This window comes from Myotis brandtii, unplaced genomic scaffold (assembly GCF_000412655.1).
Source record: "Myotis brandtii unplaced genomic scaffold, ASM41265v1 scaffold79, whole genome shotgun sequence".
In the NCBI taxonomy this organism is placed as follows: Eukaryota; Metazoa; Chordata; class Mammalia; order Chiroptera; family Vespertilionidae; genus Myotis; species Myotis brandtii.
In genome coordinates, this window is record NW_005371173.1 from 7,182,827 (window position 1) to 7,207,636 (window position 24,810).

The following is a 24,810-nucleotide window of genomic DNA, read 5'->3' on the forward strand; positions in this document are numbered from 1 at the left end:
AAATAGCAAAGACATGAAGAGCCATTTCATCAAAGAGGATATTGCTATTGCTATAGGAAATAGAAACTTGAAAAGATGTTCAATCTCATTAGTTATTAAGGAAATGCAAACTAAAACCTCAGTGAGATATAACTACACATCTATCAGCATAACTAAGATAAAATAATAATCACAATATCAAATAATGGCAAAGATGCAGAGAAAGTGAATCACTCAAATATTGATGGTGAAAATATAAAATGGAACAGTCACTCTGGAAAACAGTTGGGCAGTATCTTAAAAACAAATCATGCAGCTATCCCAACCAAGCAGTTACACACTTGGGAGTTTATCCCAGAAAAATGAAAATTTATATTCATACAAAGTCCTGTACCCAAATGTTTATAGCATCTTTAATCATAATAGACCCATACTGGAAACAACCCAGATATCCTTCCCTGAGAGAATGGTTACACAAATTCTGGTACTTTCATGCCATATTCCAAAGGGAAATCATTCTAAAAGTAGGCTGAACAAATAAAATCCTAAATACAAATTTCTATGATAAAATGTACTGCAAGCAGTGGTTCAGAGCCACTGTTGCTCCTGGTTCTCTTCTATAGCATTGTACAAGGTTGCCAAGCTGGGAACTTCTCCAAAGGCCATTTGTAGAAAAAATCTACTACGGGCCTTCATCAAAGAGACCTTACAGCCTGCTAGGTAGTGTTCACATCTATGTACCAACCAATTCTTCTTAACACAGCTATAAACTTCAGGAAATTTATGAAAAATATTGGAAATTCATGAAGATAGGAAAGCCAACTATAGCAATGTGGACCGAAAGGGGCCACATGCTAACCTGACTTAGCTCAGGGAAGACCGGTGGCCTTGCAAACTCAGAGACCTAAAGTAACCACAAAGGATGGCCTGGAATTAAAACTTTTTAAATTAAAAATCAGTTTATAGTGGATAGTCATGTCCTAGGCCAGTATCTTCCCTGGCACAGATCAACTTTGATCTTAACTGAGCTTATTGTCTTTTTGCATCTAAGATAACATACCTTTGGAATGTTAGGGTAACTTGTGACTTCCCTTTTTCCGGACTCCTCAGGGTACAACCAGTGCACCAAGGCAGAGACCACAACTATGTTCATTGTTATTGTTATCATGTTAATTGTTGACTGTTAACACCTATGTATACTGTACCCACCTATGTAAAAGAAACATGTGTCTATCACTTTACTTCTTATCCAATCCCAGAGATTTCCCTGCTTTGCTTTCTCCCATCTCCCTAATGGATTTAAGTCTACTCCTTTGATTATAATTTATAAAACAAGGTAAAACAAGCAAACAAAAAAATCTGCCATTCCCCAGAGCACTATCTCAATATGTTGAGATTCTGTTTCCCAGCAATTGTCTCACAAAAATTCTTTACAGGTTTGAATGTCTTTTATTTTAACAGCAACATAATGTGGTATTGGAAATATAGATACAACATGAATTATCAGTTCTTCCTACTGATACAAAAACTCTTTCCACTGTAATATGATTGTCTGATTATAAATCAATTAATATGGGAGCATCTCTTTGGATACTTGTGTGAAGTGCTCTCTTGGCAAATGTCCATACAGATCAATACAGATCACTGATTCAAGGTCTTCATGAGTAAATGTTCTTTAAGTTTTTTTTCTCTCTCTCACATGGACACACACACACACACACACACACACACACACACACTAATGTAACCTGCTTAAATGAATTGGATATCTTAATTTTGAAGGACATAAAACTCCCACACATTAAATGAGGTAAATGCTTCATGTTACACTTTATGAACCAGGAGCCTCAGCTGGCTTTGACCACTCAGAGTCTTTATATATCCTACAACAAGACAGTGAGAGGATATACTAATATGGCAGTTGGTGATGTTATCCGTGGAAATCAGGCTCTTCCATGGGATCTCAAGGAATGAATCCGAAGGACCCACGCAGGGAGCTTGTGGTGCTATGGCTTATTTGTGATGGCTGCTCTTGCCCCTAGGTTTCCAATATCCCATCTCCTCCGTCCCACCATAGAAAAGTACAAACATGTCTTCAGCAAGGTTAAGGCAAAGGCCAGTGCCCAGAGTTTCTGCTTCATAGTCATTTGGAGCCCACACAGTCTGCACTGGGCCTCAAGCAGCCAGAGTCCCCCATGGAGTGTTCCCAGGCAGAGAAAACAGGAAGAATAGGGTGAGTGTGGGTTACTGAGCTAGAGAGAGGAAGAGAGAGCTTCCTTTTCACCTGGAATTATGTACATATTCTCAAGCTTGGGAAGAATCAGAAGCTTTTTCAAAATAACCAACAGCTTCCCAAATTTTCTTGGGCTTTTGATGGGTCAGTGATCTCTTTCCCAGGTTAGACTGACGGGCCTCTAGAGTCAAGCACCTCCCCAGGCACCATTTTGACTTTATCACACATGTGCTTACCTCCCCTTTGTTCTCTCTTCTGCCAATGATACACAGGGAATGGATTGGTGGTTTCCTGGGGAGTATGCGAAGCTGTAGCTTCCTGGTAAAGCAAATGGGCCTCTGCTTCCCAGCTGAATATACTGAACAATGTCTGACGCCCCTTTGCTCTCTTTTCTTTATTAACAACTGCTAACTAAGGTAACAGTGGATGGGAAGTGTAGATGACAGAGGGGCCACACAGTAAACTTGACAAGCTTAGAGGAGGCCTGCATGGTGGTTGTACAAACTGAGAGACCTAAAGTAACCACATAGGATGATGTGAAATTAAAACTAAGAGAGGTTTATGGCAGGTAGTCAAATCCTAGGCCAGTTTCTTTCTTGACCAAGGTCAGTCTTTACCTTAACTGAGCCTGTCACTGTTTCTTTGTTTTTGTTCATTTTGCATCTAAGATAACACATCTTTGGAATGTCAGGCTAATTTCCCTTTTCCAGATCCCTCAGGCCACAATCTCCCAGGAGAGCAGGAGACCACAGAACCCTTCATTGTTATATTTTGTTAATTGTCAACTGTTAACTATCCTATACCCACTTATGTAAAAGAAATATGTATTTTCGTTTTACTTTTATCCAACCCCAGAGATTTCCCTACTTTGCTTTCTCTAGCTCCCTAATCTATCACCAATGAATTTCATATAACAGTTTCTACTTTGATTGTAATGTATACAATAAGATTCTAAGCTGCCATTCTCTGGAACATTTTCTCAATTGGTGAGATTTTGCTTCCTGGCAATTGTCAGTTTGCCTCAAATAAACTCATAAAATTTCTTACAGGTTTGGATGTTTCTAAATTTGACAGAAAGAAAAGCATTACAGTGTCATGGACAGTTTAGTTATAGAGTGACTATGAATTTATATGAGAGATATGTTTTGATTTTTGAAAGAATTGTCATTTGAAAATTGCAAATATCTGCTTTCCTCTTGAGCAATACCATTGTTTTCCTTTATCATAATATAAAGGATATCTTGTTTTTTTCCAGCAGATGTTTCCACAAAGAAGAAATGTATATGATGCTTTGGCCCCAAACCATGGAGTCTTATGGAATCCTGGGGCAATGGAGTTATAAGACAGAATATATGTTATAGCCTCTGCTTTCAGCCTTATTAGTTCTGTTTGTGTCCACATATCCAAGGTAACTCTTCATAAGTAGCTCAACTGATATTATATCCACTTAGAGCAAGCAATGTGTTTTGTGACTAGCTATTCAGAATTCTCTCCTCTGGAGAAAAATTAAGAGCTGTTGAAGGATAGGATCTACTAATAAAATAACAAAATTAAAAGATTAGGCAGAGATAAGTAAAATATTTGCATGTAATTTTAGGCTTATGTTTTCTTCCTCATCATTCCACAGTTATTTCTGAACTTAGTTATCCCTAAATAATGTATTAACATAGCTTTTTGACATTTGAGTTTGATTTAAAGAAAAAAATTGCTTTATTGTGATTAAAATTATGGAGCTTTTCAATAATTGCCATAACACTAGCTTTGGGATGCAAATTACTTGGTCCTCAAATCTTTCCTATAGTAATGATCTTTTGATATTTATAAAATATTTCTAAGTAGATTACTAATTTTATCACAGTTCATAGACTGTTAGACAGACAATTATCAATATTTATGTCATAAAATCATGGTTGCATATGAATGCTGAACTTGAGCTATGAAAAGGTAGAGAACACCTAACTTCTGATCAAATACAATAATTTGGGATAGCTAGCTTTATACATTCAATGTGAATACCTATCTTTTTACATTGATGATGAGGAGGAAACTGGTCTTGAAAGGCGTGTCAGGCCATAAAAACTGTAAACAATGCACTGCCCTGGCAGGGGGGGAGATCATTATCGCTGGCCCCAGGACAGATCATGGGATATGGCCTGGGGACCCCCAACACCTGGGAGCCTTCCTGTAAGTCAGTGGTTCTCAACCTTCTGGCCCTTTAAATACAGTTCCTCATGTTGTGACCCAACCATAAAATTATTTTCGTTGCTACTTCATAACTGTAATGTTGCTACTGTTATGAATTGTAATGTAAATATCTGATATGCAGGATGGTCTTAGGTGACCCCTGTGAAAGGGTGGTTCGACCACCAAAGGGTCACGACCCACAAGTTGAGAACCGCTGCAGCCCATGAAAGGGGGGCGAAACCATATCTGTAAGACAAAGACCCCAGAAGGTTATAAAAAGCGAAGCCCTCTGCATGTTACTTCATTCTGATTTGGAAATTATTCCCGGAGTCCAAATAGTGTTAATGAACGGGGTCTCTCCCTTTCTCTAGGAAGCGTGCTTGGTATTTCTTTGGTCTTCTGCAACAATGACTCAAATTATTAAAGTAATGATCATAGTCAATTCAATATAAGATGGTTATGTTCCACAAAGCAGAGAATGTCATCAGATACTATTGAAAATGTAAGAGTAAGAATATCCAAAAGCTCACACTTCTATAAAAAGCAACAATAATAAAAGCTAGCAAAAATTGCCAGAATCAATTTCATCAGAAATCTGGGAATTAACCAAAGGCTTGCAGCAACCAGGGAGTATTTAGTCAAGAAAACCTGCTGAGTCTCAGTAACAACAACAAGATGTATTGTATTTTAATTTACTTTAGCCTCATCCCTTATCACCAATTCAGGTGGTTGCCCTAAATATAATAGCCCATATGTCTGGTACTTGGGAGAGAATGGACCTCATTTCCACAGGATTGTCATTATTTGACCTCTCTAGTGGTCCCCTGGAAAATCTCACTGACTTTATTCAAATTCACTTGAACTAACTCAGATCTAAATTCCTTGGGGGAATGAGACATTTGTCTAATGCTTTAACATCCCAGCTGTCTGAGCAATGGATAGAAGTTGGGGCAAATAATAGATTGCCAAAAAGCTTAAAAGAAAATATGCAGGATGATATGCTCATAGAGCATTTGAAAAGTTCCAACATATTCCTGGAAACCTAGAATGCAAAGCACATTCACAGGCTGTATGCAGCTGTGTGCATGTTCACAAAAGACATGTTAACATTAAAAAAATTCAAACCTGTAAAGAATTTTTGCGAGTTTATTTGTGCCAAACTGTCGACAATTGCCAGAAGCAGAATCTCAATGTATTGGGGTAATGCTCTGGAGAATGGCAGTTTTTCAGCTTGTTTTATACATTATAATCTAAGGAGGAGATGTAAGTGGGTTACGTGGAATTCATTGGTGATAGATTAGGGAAGCAGGAGAAGGCAAAGCAGGATGGGGTAGGGGAGAGGGACTTCTGGGATTGGATATAAAGTAAAATGATAGACACATACTTCTTTTATTAGGTGGGTACAGGATGTTAACAGTCAACAATTAACATGATAACAATTATAATGAAGGAATTTGCGGTCTCTGTCCTGGCACCTAGGTGCAAATAGTTGTGCCTTGAAGGGTCCAGAAAAAGGGAAGTTACAAGTTACTCTGACATTTCAAAGATAAGTTATCATAGATGCAAAAAAGACAATAGGCTCAGTTAAGATAAAGATTGACCTACTCACCATAACTGCTTTTAGTTAAAGATTTTTCATTTCAGACATCCTTTGTGGTTACTTTAGGTCTCTTGAGTTTGCAAGGCTGCCAGGCAGGCCTTCCCTGAGTTAGTCAGGTTAGCATGTGGCCCTTTTCTTGTCCATACACATAAGAGACCACAGGATCTCACCTTGATTGACCCTGAGGATCAAATAAAAGGATTCTGGACATTAACACAAATCCATGTAAAGAAATAAAAAGGACTAGTTAATGTAACTATATAAGTAAATAAAAAAGGCAATATAAACATATTTTTGGTTGTGTCTCCTTTTATTATACTACTAGAGGCCCAGTGCACAAAAATTCGTGCACGGTTAGTGTCCCTAGGCCTGGCTGGTGATCAGAGCCGATCAGAGCCTTCCGGCTGCCATCTGGGGCCTTCCTTCCAGCTGCCAGCTGGGTCCTCCCTTCATTCCGTGCCGCTCCCTGGTGGTCAGCGTACATCATAGCAAGCAATCAAACTCCCGGTCTCCTGGTCGAACTCCCGAGGGGACACTTCGCATGTTAGCCTTTTATATATATAGATGTGTTTAAATGACTCTGTTATAAAAATGCAATACTTCTAAAACTAAGTTAAAGGGCTCAAAGATGTAAAAATGTGATTTGTGATAATTTATAGCACAAAGGGAGGCCTAATTATTAAAATGGCAATACTCCTCAAAGAGATCTACAGATTTTTAAAAATTCCTATTAAAATTCTAACTGCTTTTCAAAAGAAATAGATAGGCTTATCCTAAAATTTTAATGAAATAGCAAAGGACAAAACTAGCCAAAATAATCTTTAAAAAAAGTAAACAAATTCAGAGAAATCATACTTCCTGATTTTAAAACCCACTACAAAGCTACAGTAATCAGTACAGTGTAATATTAACATAAGTGATGCCATTGTAATTAGCAAGTTAATAATAGGAAAGGAACAAAAGGGAGGCCAGACATTATAAGTGAAAGGAATTTTTAGGGGTGAAATAGGCAGGTTTAGGAAATTTTAGAAATTAAGGGGTCCATGGAAAAAGCACAGGGCTACAGAGCTGCAAAGGGTACATTTCCATAAGACAAGGGAGCTGGGAGCAGCAGAAGTTACATTTCCATAAGATAAGGGAGCTGAGAGTAGCAAAAGGTACACATTTACAGAATAAAGGGAAGGAAGCCCCCTCATTCAAAGAGGGAGGAAGAAAAGCCCAAGGGGAATAGGAGAACAATAAGGGAGAAGAATGAAGGAACCTCACTTACTTTGGGTGAGATTTGAGCTCAGGAGTTGCTATAGTGACCAAATCAAAGGGGAATAAGGACCAATCAGAGGGGATATCAAGGCACAAAAAACTGCAGCCTTTATAAACCTTGGAAAAGGGGACTCAGTGGGACTCTCTCCCCCTCCCCATGTGGGAGTCTGTGCTTGTTTCTCAATAAATTTCCGTCTTTTACTATACCACCTTTTGTCCATGGTTTCATTCTTCGACTCCACTGGACAAAGAGCCCGGGAACCATCCTGCCCAGAGAGACGCTGCGTGCTCCAGTCCAATTTTTCCATATTATAGGCATGGCTATTTGGGCAGCTTCACCAGGAAGCTGCAACTTTATAATCCCCAGGGAACCACGGTCCATTCCCTGCAAATCACTGGGGGAAGGGCTCCAACAAAGGGGAGATAGAAGCATGTACAGCAGAGCTGGGGTGATGTGGAAAGGTGCCTGTTAGTCTAACCAGAAAATTGGCCAGAGGGTGTGGGCCACTACAAACCCATGAAGATTTTGGAATACATAACCCCCACAGACAAAGGAATTCTCTCTCGTGGCTTGTGTGGCTCTCTGGTTACTCTGGTTTTGCTCCTGCTTCCTTTCATTCATCCATGTTCCCTCCATAGCCATGTGGCCCTGCGGACCCCCCACACAATGGACTGATGGACTACAGCTGGTAATAAACTAAGCTTGCCTGATGTTGGATTGGACTCTGCAGACATGGAACAAAAACTCTGGGCAATGGCTTTAATTCTAGCACCACTGCAGATACAGCTGGACTTTTTCTTTGGTGGGACAGAGGGAAATGGGACCTTGGAAACTCAGGGACTTAAGGCTATGCAAATAAATGCTACTGATTCTCCAGTGCAAGTCTCAGAAAATTCCTTTTCTTGGGACATTGCAAGGAGCCCACTTCCCCCAGCAGCAGGTGGGGCAAGGAAAGCTCCCCACCGATCATATAAGGATAGGCATATAGATCAATGTCATAGAATTGAAACTTCAGAAATAAACTCCCACACCTATGATCAGTTGGTTTTCATAAGGTGCTACATCAGTTTCATAGAGCTGCCATAACAAAGTACTAAAAATTGAATGTTTTAAAGTAGTAGAAAATTATGATTTCACAGTTCTAGGAGCTAGAAGTCTGAAATGAAAGTATCATCAAGATCTGGATCTTTCTGAAATCCACAGGGATGCCCTTTCTTGCCTCTTCCTAGCTCCTGGTGTTTTGTTTTGTTTGTTTTATGGCATTTTTGTTGGTTTTTTTTGTTTGTTTGTTTGTTTGTTTTGGGCTTTCAGCTTCATAACTTCAAACTCTATCTTCATCATGACATGGCATTTTCCACGTGTGCATCTATCTCTGTCTTCACATGGCAATCTTTTTATAAGGACACCTGTCATATTGAATTAGGGGCCTACTCAAATGTACTATTGCTTCATCTTAACTAATTACATCTGCAACAAACCTATATCAAAGTAAGATCACATTCCCAGGTACTGGGAGTTGGGATTTCAATATATTTTTTTTGAAAGGAACACAATTCAACCAATAACATGTGCCAAAACAATTCAATGGAGAAAGAGTAGTCTTTTGAACAAATGATACTAGGACAACCAGATATCTAAATGCTAAAAATAAATGTGGAACCACTATCTTGCACTGTATACAAAGTTCACTCAAAGTTAATTGCATACTTAAATATAAGATCTAAAATTCTAAATCTCTTAGAAGAAAACATAGGTGCAAATTTCCATGATTTGGATTAGACAACATTTCTTAAATATGGTACCAAAAATGCAAACAACCAAGGAAAGATGAATAAATTGATTGACCTTCACCAAAAGTAAAAAGTTTGTGCATCAGAGCACTTTATCACATAATTATAGAGATAAATCACAAAAAGAGAGAGAATATTTCTAAACCATATATCTTATAATGGTCTACTATCCAGAATAGATAAAGAGCTCTAAGTACAGAGGTGCTGAAAGAACAAGTATGAGAGATTATCTCGAAGAAATGAGAGGCTGAGAGACTGTTCACTTCTAAGATGAAGCAGCAGGTTTTCGGCTACAAGAATAAATCTCTGGCAAGAGACAGATATCTGATAAGAGAGATAAAATATGGCCAGAGCAAATACTGAGACAAGTGAGGATCCACCTTGGACTGGCATAAGCTAATATCCTAGGAGAAACAAAAGAATAGAGCATGCAAGACTTGCCACTTGATTTTAATTTGAGTTAAATCTTTTGATTATTTATTAAAATGATGAGTCTAGCCTTTATGTACTTTTAGTAAACCTGGGAAAGCATGGCAATAAAAGGTTAAGTTTAAGCACCATGTTTTAAAAAATATTATAGTAAGCAGAGAGAACTGAATTTATGAATATTTAGGGCTATTATCTAAAACAAGAACTTTTTTTCTATAAAAGCTATATGGTATTCATTCATTCAGAAAACGTTTACTAAAAGACTACCATGTGTCAAACACTGTCCTTGTTTTCTGGATACACAGCTGGTAACAGTCAAACCCCTGCTGTCATGGAACTCACATTCTAATTGAGGAGAAGCAAAAAAATAAACAAACAGATATTTTAAATAAACAGGAAACATGAGAATGATGAGTGCTATACAGAGAGATTGAATATGATGTTGTGATAGAGAGCGACTGGGTCCTACATTACATAGACAGCTGTATTAGTTAGGATAGTGGTAAAGACTGTGACAAATAAATTCACACACTTTAGTAGCTTCACATTCACACACAGAGGAAAGGGCCCATGAAGTCATTCAGAGTCACAGGCTGCTGCTAACTCTGCCACATTCAACACTTGCCTTCCAAGCTTGCTTTGGATGGCATATAGAAGGAAAAGAACATGGAGGATGGACGATACATTAGAGGTTTTTGCATTCAGGCCTGGGAGCCACATGCAACACTTTTGCTGAGATTGCATTGGCTCATACCCAGTCACATGGGTATTCTCAACTCCCCACCTTAAACCAATAGAAAGACTAGAATAAGAGATGAGATGACTCAACAGTGACTTGGACTAGAGTATATTTCCAGTGCAGATGGAGAGAAATAGGAATGCATTCAGGATGCTATTGATGCTTTTCCAAAGACAGATACAAATTGGAAATAGGAATAGGCACAATTCATGAATGCTGAATAGATCTTCTCCATACTTCTTTTTAGCTGCTGCTTCTCCTTAGCTCATCAAAGAGGTGTGTTTTCACTGTAAACATGCTTTATAATTCTTTACCCAAGTAATCTCAATGGCCAGCTTTCATTTTATTTAAAAACATTAGGTGAGTGTGGCTTTTCCCCCAGCTGTTGTTACTAGAGGATTGGATGATGTCCCCTTCTGGAAACAAAAAGAACAAGAATTTCAAAGAAGAGTTCATATAAGTTAATTCCTCTGTGCAGTTCAGCAATAGGTCGGAGCTTAATCCAGGGATGAGAGTCACCCGCGGTGGGGAGAGGACAGGGGGAAACGAAGCCTATTTCAAGCACATGTGACAGTCATGACTCATAAATGGGAATCTGGGTCAGAATTTGCAGCTGGGGAAGCACCAGGAAAAGATTACTTTTATTATAAAAGCATGTACTTAATTACAGCTCAAAGCTGGAGTAGGGGGTGAATTGCACAGCTGGAAGGGAACAGCAAATTAATTTGTTGACTTTTAAAGCCCTCTCTCAGTGAAATATGCCCCCTCCTGTTTTAGCATGGGGTTATAACTGAAGAGTTTTCAGAGTCGCCTCAAAACAAGAGTGGGCGTGATGCAATGTGACGGCAAATCACTTACATTAGGTATTTCCTCAGGCTTGTAAACTGTAAAAGCTCTGGGTTGTTGTTTCTTTTTATACAGTAAACAAAGCCAGGCCAACAGCCAGGATTGTTTTCGTTAACAGGCAATATCACCTCCAAAGGATGATGCCCTTGTAAACGTCATCCATGACTTTATGCTCAGGCTCAATATTGATCCTTTGCCTCCTGGAGAGACCTGAGTGACAGAAGCTGGTAACTTGTGTTTGCAGGAAATAAAGACATTTAAATATACATTGAAATGGTGGGAGTTGGATTAATGTTTTAAGGCTTAGCCTGTTAGTTACAAAATAATCCCAGGGGCATAAGAATCAGTGCAAATTTCACAAGAACAAGGCTGTATCTTTTTTTGACCATGGATTGAACAAGGCAATGAATTGAAAAACGAGGCTTCTGTCTTCAAAAGGACAGCCATCTAGGCAAACCTGTAATATATGGCGGAAATACAAAATGGCACAGCTATTTTGGAAGACAGCGTGATGGTTTCTAACAAAATTTAACATACTCTTACCATACAATCCAGAAATCATGTTCCTTGGTTTATCTAGAAGAGTTAAAAATGATCTCCACACCAAGAAAATCTGTACAGGGATGTTGATAGCAGTTTTTTCATATTGTCAAAAGAGGGAAGCAACCAAGATGTCCTCTAATAGGTCAGTGGATAAATGAACCATGGTACATTCAGACAATGGGATATTTTTTGACACTAAAAACAAAGGAGCTACCCAGCTGTGAAGAGAAATGGAAGAACTGTAAGGAAATACAAAATGGCACAGCTATTTTTGAAGACAGCGTGATGGTTTCTAACAATCCAGAAATCATGTTCCTTGGTTTACCCAGAAGAGTTAAAAATGATCTCTACACCAAGAAAATCTGTACATGGATGTTGATAGCAGTTTTTTCAAATTGTCAAAAGAGGGAAGCAACCAAGATATCCTCTAATAGGTCAGTGGATAAATGAACCATGGTACATTCAGACAATGGGATACTTTTTGACACTAAAAACAAAGGAGCTACCCAGCTGTGAAGAGAAATGGAAGAACCGTAAGTGTATACTACTAATCGAAAGAAGCCAATCCGAACATAGGACACTGAATGATTCCAATTATATGGTATTTTGGAAAAGGCAAAACTATGGAAACCGTAAAAAGGTCAGTTGCTGCTGGGGCTGAGGTTGGGGGGAAGGAATAAATAGGCAGAGCACAGAGAATTTTTAGGGCAGTGAAAATATTCCATGATAATGATGAGTACATGTCATTATACACTTGTTCAATGTATAATTAATGTAGGTGCATCAATTGCAACAAATGTGCCACTCTGGTAAGTGATGACAATGGGAGAGGCTATTTGTGGGGACAGGAGGTATACGGGAAATCTCTGTGCTTTCCTCTCACTTTGCTGTGAACCTAAAACTATTCTAAAATAACAAAGTCTTTCAAAAGATTTTTTAAATAATAAAGTTTTTAAAAACCTGTAGATTAAAAAATGACTTAGATAAATTCAGCTCGGAGAGATGATATCCATTTGTGAGGTGGCCTCCTTGGATTGTCATGCCTGAAATCAAAGCCCTCATGTCATTCTGTACCTTTAAAATCTAGAGTATTAAAAGAATATAATAGTCTGTCCAATTTGAACTGGTGTGTTTTTTTTAATTTATTGGGAGAAAATAATTTTAAAATGTGAAGAACAAACTACAAAGAAAAAAGAGACGAAAGAGAAACAATTCTAACTGTTGTGCAATGGCATCAAACATACTTTGATATATTCCACTTGCATTTGGCTGAGTGAACACCCTATTTAGTGTCTAGATTTCCTGTATGTTCAGAAAATTCTGTGAACCTAAAGAAGTCAATTATGCAGTTTCCTCCACTTGTCAGAAAGGTAAAGCACACTTAGGAAGGTCAGGATTGTTTTAACTCCAAATTGAGGAATGTCTGCATCAAAGAAACCTTCAAGTGACCTTGGCCATGCTCTGATTACTAACTAGTCCTGACTTCACATGATGACATATATTATTTTCATCAGAAAAATTCAAAGAAATCAGGGTTCTGAATGCCTGTGATGAATGCTAAGTGATGAAATTCTAACTCCGTTGCTAATTATTTGTTTTGAAGTTATTGACACACATTACACAATCAGTTTTTAAAGAGGTTTTGATGAAAAGGCAATAGAGTAATAAGGTTTCAAAATTTTTTAAGACACATTTCCAGACATATTTCACACTCTCAACATTCAACCAGTGAGAAATTTAAAAGTATTTTACAAGTTCTGTTTTTCTCAATTAAAGAAAAAAAGCTACTTAAAACAATGTAAAAGAACATATTGGAACTATACAAGTAAATGTTGTAGCTAAATAATAGACTTTCATCCAGCCATGAAACCAGATATATGAATTTATATTTATGTTTAGTATCAGGGGAGAATATCCATATCATATTAAGTATTAAATCATATTTAAAAAATGTATATGATGATTTCTTTTGGGTTATGTGATATATATGTATGGATGTGTATGTATACCTATATCTATCTATATCTATCTATCTATCATCTATCTATCTATCTGACAACATACATACCTACTCACATATAAACACACACACATCAGGCTAGCCCTGAGCCTTCATGCTTTCAGATTTTTTCCTCACATTTCTTCCCATTTCCTCTGTTTTATGGATGTGTTTGGCCAAAAGGTTTTGTCCAGGTAGAGTTTCTGTTGTTTTCCCTGCCTGGTTTCTGAGAGCTGTTGTGCCTCTGCTGAGGTCCCATTTCCCAACAGACATGCCCAGCACAAACCCTGTTTCCTGGGGCATGATTCTAGCTTTTGCCATAAACCACTTGTCTTTGGGCCCTGCTAACACCTCGTCCCACCTTTGTTCCTTTAGCCTAATGTTGGTGAGGACTTCATCTGGTTGTCATATTGTCTCCAGTTTGGCCTTTCAGTCCTTCTATCACTAGTATAAACAATATTCAACTCCTTTGGTTTTCTCTCCTAGGAGTTCTTATGGTGCTGTTTGGTCCTAATGGGTACACACCTTACACACACAAAGAAACACAAAGAAAGTGGTTGAAGCCTATATGATCCCCAGGAAATCTTATTCCAGAACCCAGTCTCTTGAGCATTATGCTACATTTCTCCCTTGATTAAGTTTACCTTGGCCTGGAATGCTTAAATAAAGTTGGCTTAAGTTTCTTTGTCCCAACTCTGGGAAGACCAGTGTGCTTCCTGGATGTCTCTACTTATTTCTAGAATCTAAGAGTCTTGTGGCTTCTTGTTTGAGTTCCTGCTCTCATTGGACTTAATCGCATTTACCTTCCCGCTTTAATTAATGGAAAGCTGTTTAGTCTTTGTCTCCTTTCCTGAGATCATTCCTTCTGGGTCTCCCCTTTCTCATTCTAAGTGGCCCTTATTTAGGTATTTCTTAAATAAAGTCAGTTCCTTTTGTTTGCATTTTCCTAAAGAAATACATTGTCTATGAGTTCAGAGATATGTAAAGTAAATTCACCTCTGCCCTAGGGATAAATTTTTCAAGCAAAGGAGTAAATAATTAAATACATAGACTTTGAGATTAAATGTTTTAAACAAGGGGGGGAGAGGGCACTTAGCTCATTTTCACACACAGAAAAAGATAATTAAAAATAATTACTTCAATACTGCAGAATAGTGTTCTGTGACAGACTGTGCCATAAGACTAGTTCTTAATTTTTAATAGTAGCATGGAGTGATAAGAAAAGTAAATAAGAGAGGAAAGGTCATGAACATATTATTCAAAATATAACTCATTATTCACTCCTATAGATCTCCAAAAAACTGAAAATCTACTTTTGCAATTATACAAAAAGTTAATTACAGTAAACAAATGACTAAACATGGCTTACATATGTAAGATTTTCATCTTAATAGTATTCATTGTAATAATGTTATTGGAGAATTGTGTGAGTTGCCTTTCTCTGTTGCTAGTGGGAGTGGAGCTCTTGGGGTGTCACTGGAAACATTTCCAGAGATCCCACAGGACAGTGATATGGTATAGAAAGATTTATTTGCATGGAATTTCATCCCTCAGGTTGCAACATTAGGACCAGCTGCAATGATCAAACACCCACTACCCTAGCACTGACCAATCAGTAGAGACCATGACCCAGACTCTTTAGTCACCATGATTAATGATTTCCCTCCTATATAGCCCATCCCCTATAGCCCTCATAGAAGCTAGATCTTTGAGCATTAGCTCACTTATGACTCTGGTCATGGGCTACTCCTAAAAATAAACCCTTACTTTCTTGGCTACAAACTCCTGTTTGTCTCTTATTGGGTTTTGATGCATCCAGGCAAATGGACCCCTTTAGTCCAGTAACAACACTGAATCTCATCCAGTTTGATGAGACCCATGTCAAAAGAACCTATCCTTCATATCAAAGTGTTAAAAAAAAACACACACCACAAAACAGGCCCAAAATGGAGTCACTTGTGTTAAGATCCACCAAGACTTAATGCTTAGTCTGATTGTAGTTTCTGCCTCTCCCAGGCAATGGAAGCTTAAACCAATCATCTGAAATTTCCTGGTTACCTCTAGTGAGGAGATCTGCCTGATAAACCCCCTGCCATTCCCTAACGGAAAGTTACCTGGCCTGAAATAATCAGCTCTCTTAACTTCCTTGTCCCACCCTTTCTGCCTATGTGAACCTCCCATTTTGTACACCTCCTCAAAGCTCACTTTTATTTGCTATTCATAAAGTTTCAATAAAGCCAATTAGGGCTTTAAATTTACTCAACTGAATTTTTGTTCTTTAATAAAAGATATTTTACTGAGAACAAAGGGATTCCTGGAGGAAAAGGGAAAAAGCAAAAGAGAAGAAGTATAGACAGATGATAATTAAAATTTTCCTTTCAATCCACACAAAGCTCGTAGTTAACAAACATTGTTAAACATATGACTATCAGGCAATGTCACCTGCCTAGAAATAGAAATTGTGCCTTTCAGAAAACTCTCACACTAGAGGAAGGGTAGACAAACACTCCTAATATGGCAAGGGTAGATTATAAAGACACTTAGGGTGCTCTAGAAGCCCAGGAAATTTCAGGGAGTACTGGAGAGAGAACTCTGTCTGAGACTTAAGGAAGAGACAAAAACTTTTTTTTGATCAAACTTTAGTCTCCTCTGAACCATCTTCCCAACTAAGTTTCAACCTTGGTCCCAATCCCATTCTGTCATTGGCCTGCTTAGTCCAGTCTTAGAAGAGAATCCTGCTAAGTCATTCCATCACCCCTGATATCTGATCAAGTTCTTCATCCCCAAAGTTTGATGTATATAAGCCCTTGGTCTGCCTTTAGCGATAATACTCTTAGGTCAGTTTAGCAAGAGTGTTCATATCCAGGATGTCCCCTTTGAGCAATTGTTCGTTTCCTGACTCCCTCACTCCACCCATTGGCTATAAATCCCACTTGTCTTTATTGTATTCAGAGTTGAGTCTGATTTCTCTCCCCTATTCCAATATCTTGAATCAAGTCTTCCTTACCATTGTAAAAAGTGCCAGAATAATTTTTTCTTTAATAGAAGTCTTCCTCATTGTGGTTATAATGGACCCAAATCATGAAGGACAAGGAAGAGCAGACAGGGAATAAAACAGTGATGAACATTCTTCATTCTTTTTTTCACAGAAGAAAAACATTGGTCTTAATTTAACCCAGAAAAATGGATAAGTGGGGGAAAGATCATTGTGCCAATATGCAATGTCATTTTGGATTAAAAAAAAGTTATTTATGACTTAGTCAGTGGAACTTAGACATTATCACAGTTTGATTTTCCCATTCTAATTCTAGAATGGTACAAAAGAGAAAGAAAAGTAAAAAGCACAAATGATACTAAAAATTTAACTCTTCTAAAACATAATTTCAAGGGGCTTTTTTTTTTTTTTGGCTGTATGTTGAAGTAGGTTAGTTCCTTACATCTGATAAAATTGGTCATTTTCATATTTACAAAAAAAGAAAGAGAGAGAGAGAAAGAAAAAACTTTGCCATAAATAAATATCATAGAATAACAGATGTCCAGGTACCTCCGAAGATATACTAACATCCAACTTATATTGACTTTGATAGTATATAAATTTTCCTTTAGTCTTTAACAAGGTGGCATATGATCCATAATAATGGAATTAAATGTAGCCTAATTTTCTGATTCTGTCTTTTTTTTAACAGCTAGCTGATTGGATTAGGTTGAATAGTTTCTTAAAGACTAAAGGATGGTACAGATATTGTCTAGCTTTTTCAACTAATGCAGTAATGAAAAATGACATGTGATAGGGCACAGGATTGAGAAAAGTCAGGAGGTACAGAAAGTAACCTCAGCATATACTAACATGCTCATCCAAGAGCACAATTACTAAAATAACCTTGAAAAGGAGTGAAAATACTCAATACTGCAGAGCTGATTACCCAGATTTCAATTACTCTGGTTTAAATGGTATGAAATAGGGCTCTAACTCGGTTAATTAACAAGCCTATCCACAGGTGATCACTAAACACTCCATGTATAAACTCCTATTAATGCAGAAAACGAACATGCCTAGAAATGGCAGGTCTGCATATTAAACTCAATTATTCATTTACAAGAGAATTGGAGTTCTTTTATTTTTCCACAAGAAAATTATAGTGAAGGGTGAAGAAAGAAGGAGTGGGGCAGAGGAAATGTTGCCTACATTACTGACTAGTGATCTTTCCTGAATTAGTTCATTTTTAAGGAGAACAAAAGGGCTGTCCTGCTGGGGACATTTTCACCAAGGATGCCGGACTAGCTTATTTGTGATTTGACCACAATGTGGTTTCAATTAGCAGTAGCACTTACAAAACTAGTAGTCGTCATTGTACCAGAAAACATGAGTCTGAAAGGGGTTGAAAGATACTTTAGATGTATGCAGGAGACATGTCAGCGCGGGCTGCTTTAATTTCTCCATGGCTGACCATCCACATCCCTACAAGTCTCTTCAGGTTTGGAAAATTTGAGGTTATTACATCTATACCATATCTTAGAAAACTTCTTTTTATTCTCTTTTTTACTTGCCTAACTCGGCTTTGGGCAAAACCAAGAGAGGGCTTCTATGTGATATCCACATTACAAATTTGAATGTTTTCAGCATAAGAGAAGCTACAATACACACTAATTATTTCAAATCCATTGGTAATTTTTTTCAGTAAGATATTTCCAAACACCAAAGAAGGTTATGTTTGAAGGAAGAAATCTGTGGGGTGACTGATCTCCTGGGAAATGGGAAGAAATATAAGGACACAAACAAAAATCCAGAGAATGGTAGGCACTGTTTTCAGGGTTAATATTCCCTTTCTGAGGCATTCCAAATCCCTGACTAGGAAAACTCTGACCCAAAAGAGGATCAGTTTGTGAGTATGTGCCAAGATACCTTATGGTTTTTACTCTTTGGACTTGAAAGGGTCAGTACCCCATAGACCAGTGGTTCTCAACCTTTGGGTCGCGACCCCTTTGGCGGTCGAACAACCCTTTCACAGGGGTCGCCTAAGACCATCCTGCATATCAGATATTTACATTACGATTCATAACAGTAGCAACATTACAGTTATGAAGTAGCAACGAAAATAATTTTATGGTTGGGTCACAACATGAGGAACTGTAGGTCGCCTAACATCCTGCATATCAGATATTTACATTACGATTCATAACAGTAGCAACATTACAGTTATGAAGTAGCAATGAAAATAATTTTATGGTTGGGTCACAACATGAGGAACTGTATTTAAAGGGCCAGAAGGTTGAGAACCACTGCGGCATAGATGAATGATTTTTCTTGAGTGTCCCATCGCTGTTGGGATATTACCTACCACCATGTGTGCAGCTGTAACTTGCTTATAACCTTCAGATCCACAAGGTTTTCCACATGTAAATGAAACTAACTGAATCAAATAGAAAACAACCATGTTCTTGTCCAGTTATACATAGAAAAGTTCTCTGTTAAAACAGTGGTGTGGATTATAAAATCATATTTCACAATATAAAACATAATTTAAATACTTTCAAATACCTATGACAAAATTATTTACCTGTTACCATAACTGTAACTCATGGGTCAGCAAACTATGGCTTATGGGCCAAATCTGGTCCTCCTACTGGAACCCATTCACAGCATCCACTTGGTATTATCTGTCTGCTCTCCTGCTAGAATGGCATAGTTTAATAGTTGCTATCTTCATCTGGAGAAAATCAGAATTATTGTATTGTTTACTGAATCATTAGGCCTCTAGTTTTAAAAGAAAGGTCTTTCAGGATGTACCTCCAACTTTCATATCAGCAGGTATGAAACAAAGTCCCAAAGAAAAGCCCAGCAAAACCATAAGCAAAGAGCTTTTAACAGTGCTGCAGTTGAGGAAACTGTAGATATGAGAAATCAAGACAATCTATAAATCAGAGGCTTCAGAGAAACAGGAAACAAGAGTTCCAGGTAATCCCCAATGTTTTTCTTCATTTAAAATATGACATTGCTTTCAAACCTCTCTTATCTGTGAATGCAGAGGTAAACCAAAAAATATTCCCAGATATTCAGAAAGCCAAGTGCCTTCAAATGAATACATTTCTTCTTTAGTATACTGTAAACATAATAAATATTGTTTAAAATGTCAAGCCATGTTTAAAATAAAACATACAATTAATGAGGCCTTGTAGTTAGAACAGAAAAACATCTCTGTTCAAAAGATTGACATTTAAGTAACTGTAGATATGCAGACAGATATCCTTTGCACCATTCAATACAAACAAGTCTTGGACCTGCATTCAGGTATGCAAAACAGCAGAAGAAGCAGTGGGAAGCAAATCAATACAGAATGAATAAGAACAGAAAACTGTCCTGCTAGCTATTAGCAATAAACTATTATCATTAATATTGATTTACCAGTAAATCTTACTTGTGTATCAGTTGTAAGTAAGAAAAAAATGTTTATGAACAGGTATATAAATACATATAGTTCAGAATTATATCTATATAGTTTATTTCATAATGTTGATTCTCCTTAACTTGTATACTTATGTGAAAGGATCTGTCAAGTTATTTGATGTTAAGGTAAGGTTATAAATAAGGTAGGTTAGCTTCTATTTATAGACTAAGAGAGCTGAATTCGTTTTGATTATAGGAATTAATATAAATAATTATTCTTATCACTCATTCATACCTACCAGTGATTCAATTATTATATTGAAGATATTTATTAAATATCTACTGCAGCAATTCTCAACCTTTTTCATCTCATGACACCTATAAGCTAATTACTAAAATTCTAGGACAGACCAAAAAAGATACTTTTTGCCAATCTGACAAAAAAAAAGTTATAATTAGACTAAAAAGAGACTAAAAAACTTGATTTATTTTTAAAAATGTAGTAATTACCTACTGTTTTGCTCCAAAGTGACTTTTTAAAAAATCAAGTGTTTTTCCTTGTATATAAGGATTTCTGGTACCAAGAATTAATCAATCAGACACAATCTTATTTTGTGATGTAACCAATAAGATGCAACTTTATTTTATGGTCTATATATTTATGTTTCAAGAGAGGGCATTCACACCAAATGGCTATTGTTGTGTTGGCTGTTTTCATTTTGTTATTTAACAATCTAAGGGAAAAGAGGTCAGTGCCCCTGACTAAATAGTCAGGTATTGCATGTTTTAAAACTTCTTGCTGCACACCAGTTGAAAATCACTGGTCTACTATATGCCAGGCACCAATTTGGGTGCTTTGAATTCAGTGGTGAGCCAAACAGACATCTGTGCCCTCAGGGACTGAACAACCTAGTCCAGAAGAAAGACAACTGATGGCCAATCTTTATGGCTCTACCTTTAAATGTATATCCTAATCTAGCTACTTCTCATCACTTCCACCACTACAACCCCATCACCATTGTTTCTCATCTGGATAATTCATGAACTTCCTGATTGTTCTCCCTGCTTAGGCCCTCTCCCCAAGTTATATTCTCTATAAATATTCTCTACATCATGGCAAAGAGAAACCCAACAATCCTACATTCTTTAGATACATTGGAGAGGCAGGTTCCCAGTGCTCCTCAGAATCATCCTGGCAAGTGACCCAAAATATAAATTCCTCAGGATTGTTAGCCAGAATGCCCAGGATGATTCCAGAAATCCTCATTTTTGGAATTTTCACTACTTCCTGAGTCGTGAAATTTTCCTCTTGCAAAGCCTGGTAGGTGGCAAGCCCTGTTGTTAACATCAACTGACCCATTCAATCAAAAGACACCTTTGTTTCCAGTTTATACAGAGGTAATGTATCAACTACCTTAGGAGAAAGGAAGATGACAACATCATTGTAATTGATATAAATGGCTCATCACATAGAATTCTATGTGAAAACTAGTTTTGAATACATTAACTTTTACAAAAACCCAAGGAAGCCTGATGACTGTATTTAATAAACCATTATTCTGATACTTTTTCTTGTCCTCTATTTAAGCCACAAACCTGTGTGGGCCCATATAGGAAAGATATTAGTTTAAGTACACTAGAAGATGCACACAGTGCTTCGGTAAAGAAAACAAATGAATGCTGAGCCCTATTGATTTGTTGATAACAATGTACACTTACTTTAACATGGAATTGTTTTAAATAAATAGAAGCAATTTTAGAGAGTTAATCTGCTACATGGAATACAAAGCATAGCTATATGATTTTTATTTCATTTTAATAAAGACACAACCTGGAGTCCATAAAAAAAATTGCTTACAGCTTTGTCTACATAAAATTTGAAATGTCTCTGTGATGGTGTCTCCACAATCAAAGCTAAAAGATAAATAACAGTTTGAAAGAAACATTGACACTGCATAAAAGAAACAAAAGCTCTCATTATAATGTTTGGGAATCAAAATAGAAAAGATCCTAAGAGAAATGGGGCAAAGATTCTGAACAAGCAATTCACAGGAGAAAACACAAGTGGCTAACATCAGTAGGGCTTATTGTGTCTCAGCAGTACTCAGAACGTGCAAGTGAGAAATCAGTGTGACATTTTTGTTCAGGATTTTGGCAAAACTTTTTTAATGGTGATAAATAGTATGAGACTGTATAAAAATGGTAGTCTACTTGTATACCCTTTGTGGGAATAGAAATTATTTCTATGCTTTTTGAGTAATTTGGTAGCATCTATAAATTAGAAACTCACATATCCTTTGGCCTGGAAATTTAAATGCAGTCTAGCCTACAAAAGTACTAGCATCTATGGGCAAAGATTTCTAAGACTTGTCAATTTCAACATCATTTATAATAATAAAAATTGGTAATAATTATTTATTAATAGATAATATAAAATAAACATGAAATGTTACCAATGGTTCAAAAATGAGGTAGTTTCAGCATTATTTATAATAATAAAAATTGGCAATAATTATTTATCAATAGAGTAATAAAAATTAATATAAAATGTTATCCAGTCGTTCAAAGAATGAAGCAGATTAATAGATCCTAATAAAGAAAGATCTCCTTGGTATATTAAGTAAAAAAGGAAAGAGAGAAAGAAATCAATTCACAGAATAACACATGTAAGATAATTAAATGAATTATTGTTTTAAGTTTATATGATTAGATGTACACATATATATATGCAAAAATATTTGACAAGTTCTGTATGGATATAGCATGTCATTGGCTACTTTTGGAGAAGAATTTGCAGAAGGGAGAGTTTAGGGGAATTTTGTGTTGTTTAATCTGAATAGCATTGCATTAGATAATTTTTTACAAGAAAAGCATATTCTTGTATCATTGAAAAAATAAATGACACATACATTATGTTTTTCCTAATATTGGAGAAAAATTGCAGTTAAGAAGCTCTTAAAGCCAGGCACACCCTAATTATCACTGTTCTAATAGTAAGAAAAACAAATGAAAAAACCCTGAACTGCTCTGCTGTGCTTAGATTTGCCTGAATCCTAGTACTATGTTAAAAGAATATATTAAAATGTTATCATTTTATGGTTAAATAAAAGATTTAGGATGTGCTGGGCATTTCAAAATGGGAATCTGATTGTAAGTTACTTTGCTCTTGTTTGTTTTCATTTCCCTCCTAAAGCTTGAGCTGATAAAAGTTGGCAACGTTGTGTGTGTAACTTATTCTCAGGCAAAATAAAATCATTATCACATGAGAATGCACTTCCCATTTAATTCAAGCCTTTAAGAGCTTCACTGCATCTTGAGGTATAAAGATCTATTTCTCTGATTGAAGGGAATGCCCCTTAGGCACTGGGCAGACATCGACCATCCCCATGCCTTTGTTGTGAGAGCAAGAGGGCCCTGATGCTAATAACACACGTGTGGTCCTTTCTACAGGTAGACACGCTCAGCAATCCTTCCCCACAGTGCTGGGGATCATCACTTTTACCACAGGCGATCCCTTGCCCCGGTGAAGTGTATTTTAAAGCCGTGTCCTGTTATCCATGGAAAGGGAACTTCTACCCAAATCCCAGGAGTGCTTTAAACTTTATTTCCGAGGTTAATTAGATTCACAAAGTTAGCTACCTTCCCCAAAGGGGCGTGTCTCCGCATAAAAATGTGCTCCAGTGGACAATCCCTCCTGTGATATCACAGGCAGAGGTGGCAACATTTGGAAAGAAGGGGTGGACTTTTCCTTTTTTTTATGTGCATGTGCGTGTGTGCGTGTGCGTGCGGTCTATTTTGTCTATGGGAAGGAGTGGGTCTAGTAGTGAGTGGCATTCTTTAAAAAATATGTACATATTTTTTCCTCCTGAAAAAGAAAAAAAAAAAGGAGTAAGGCCAATCTCTTTATATTTGATCCTAATCCCTGCTCTCCCACTGGAGTGGCCCGGGAGCAGCCCTCTTTCTAATAAATGGCTGGCAGCCAGCCTTTCACCCTCTCGCCTTTGATCACCTCGGAGCTGTCAGGCGCGCCGCTGTTTTCCTCCCAGCTCTTGTTCCTGCCTAAAAGTGGAAGTAATCGCCCCTGAAAGAAATACCCTAGGTGTCCTGCAAAGCATCAATCTATTTCTTCTCTTTTCCTGAGGCCCACCCTCCCAGCCTGAACAAATCCCCCTGTTCCGTACCCTCCCCTCCCTGCAGAATCTCAGTTCCTTAGGCGACACCCTCCTCTGTGCCATGTGACCCCCTGCGCCCTCGCTGTCTGAGGAGCTACCACCGGGCCAGACGGGGGAGGCTCCGCCCCGCCCCTCCGCACCCCCTCCCTCCCGCCCGCCGGGAGCCGGCCTGTTGGGCGGTGTGTGCGTGCACTGCCATTTGCTTCCGAGAACGCCTGCAGTGCTTCCCCTGGATGTAGCCTTTCTCTGACCCTCGAATCCCCCCCTTTCTCTTCCCCCGCCAGGGACTTGGGATGGCCCTGCGGATTTCCCCGCTTGTGTTTGGGTCTCGCTACAGCGCTGGGCGGTGGAGAGTGCAGCCCAGCCCCAGCTTGGATGTGAGCTTTGGCTAAGGCGGCCGCTGCCAGGCAGGGCTGCGAACACGTTTTCCAGCGCGTGTTCCCGTTTCTTGTTTACAGCTGCGATTATAAGCAATCTGTGTCCCCTCTTCTCGTCGTGTCAGGCAGTGATGTATAGTTTGTAAATATTATTGAAAGGACATAATTTGCACTGGCAAACAATTACAAGCAGAGTATATGGACACTGAGGTTTGTCTTGAATGTGTTTACCAGTAGGAGAGGGAAAGGGGCTGGGAGATGGGGAAAGGAAGC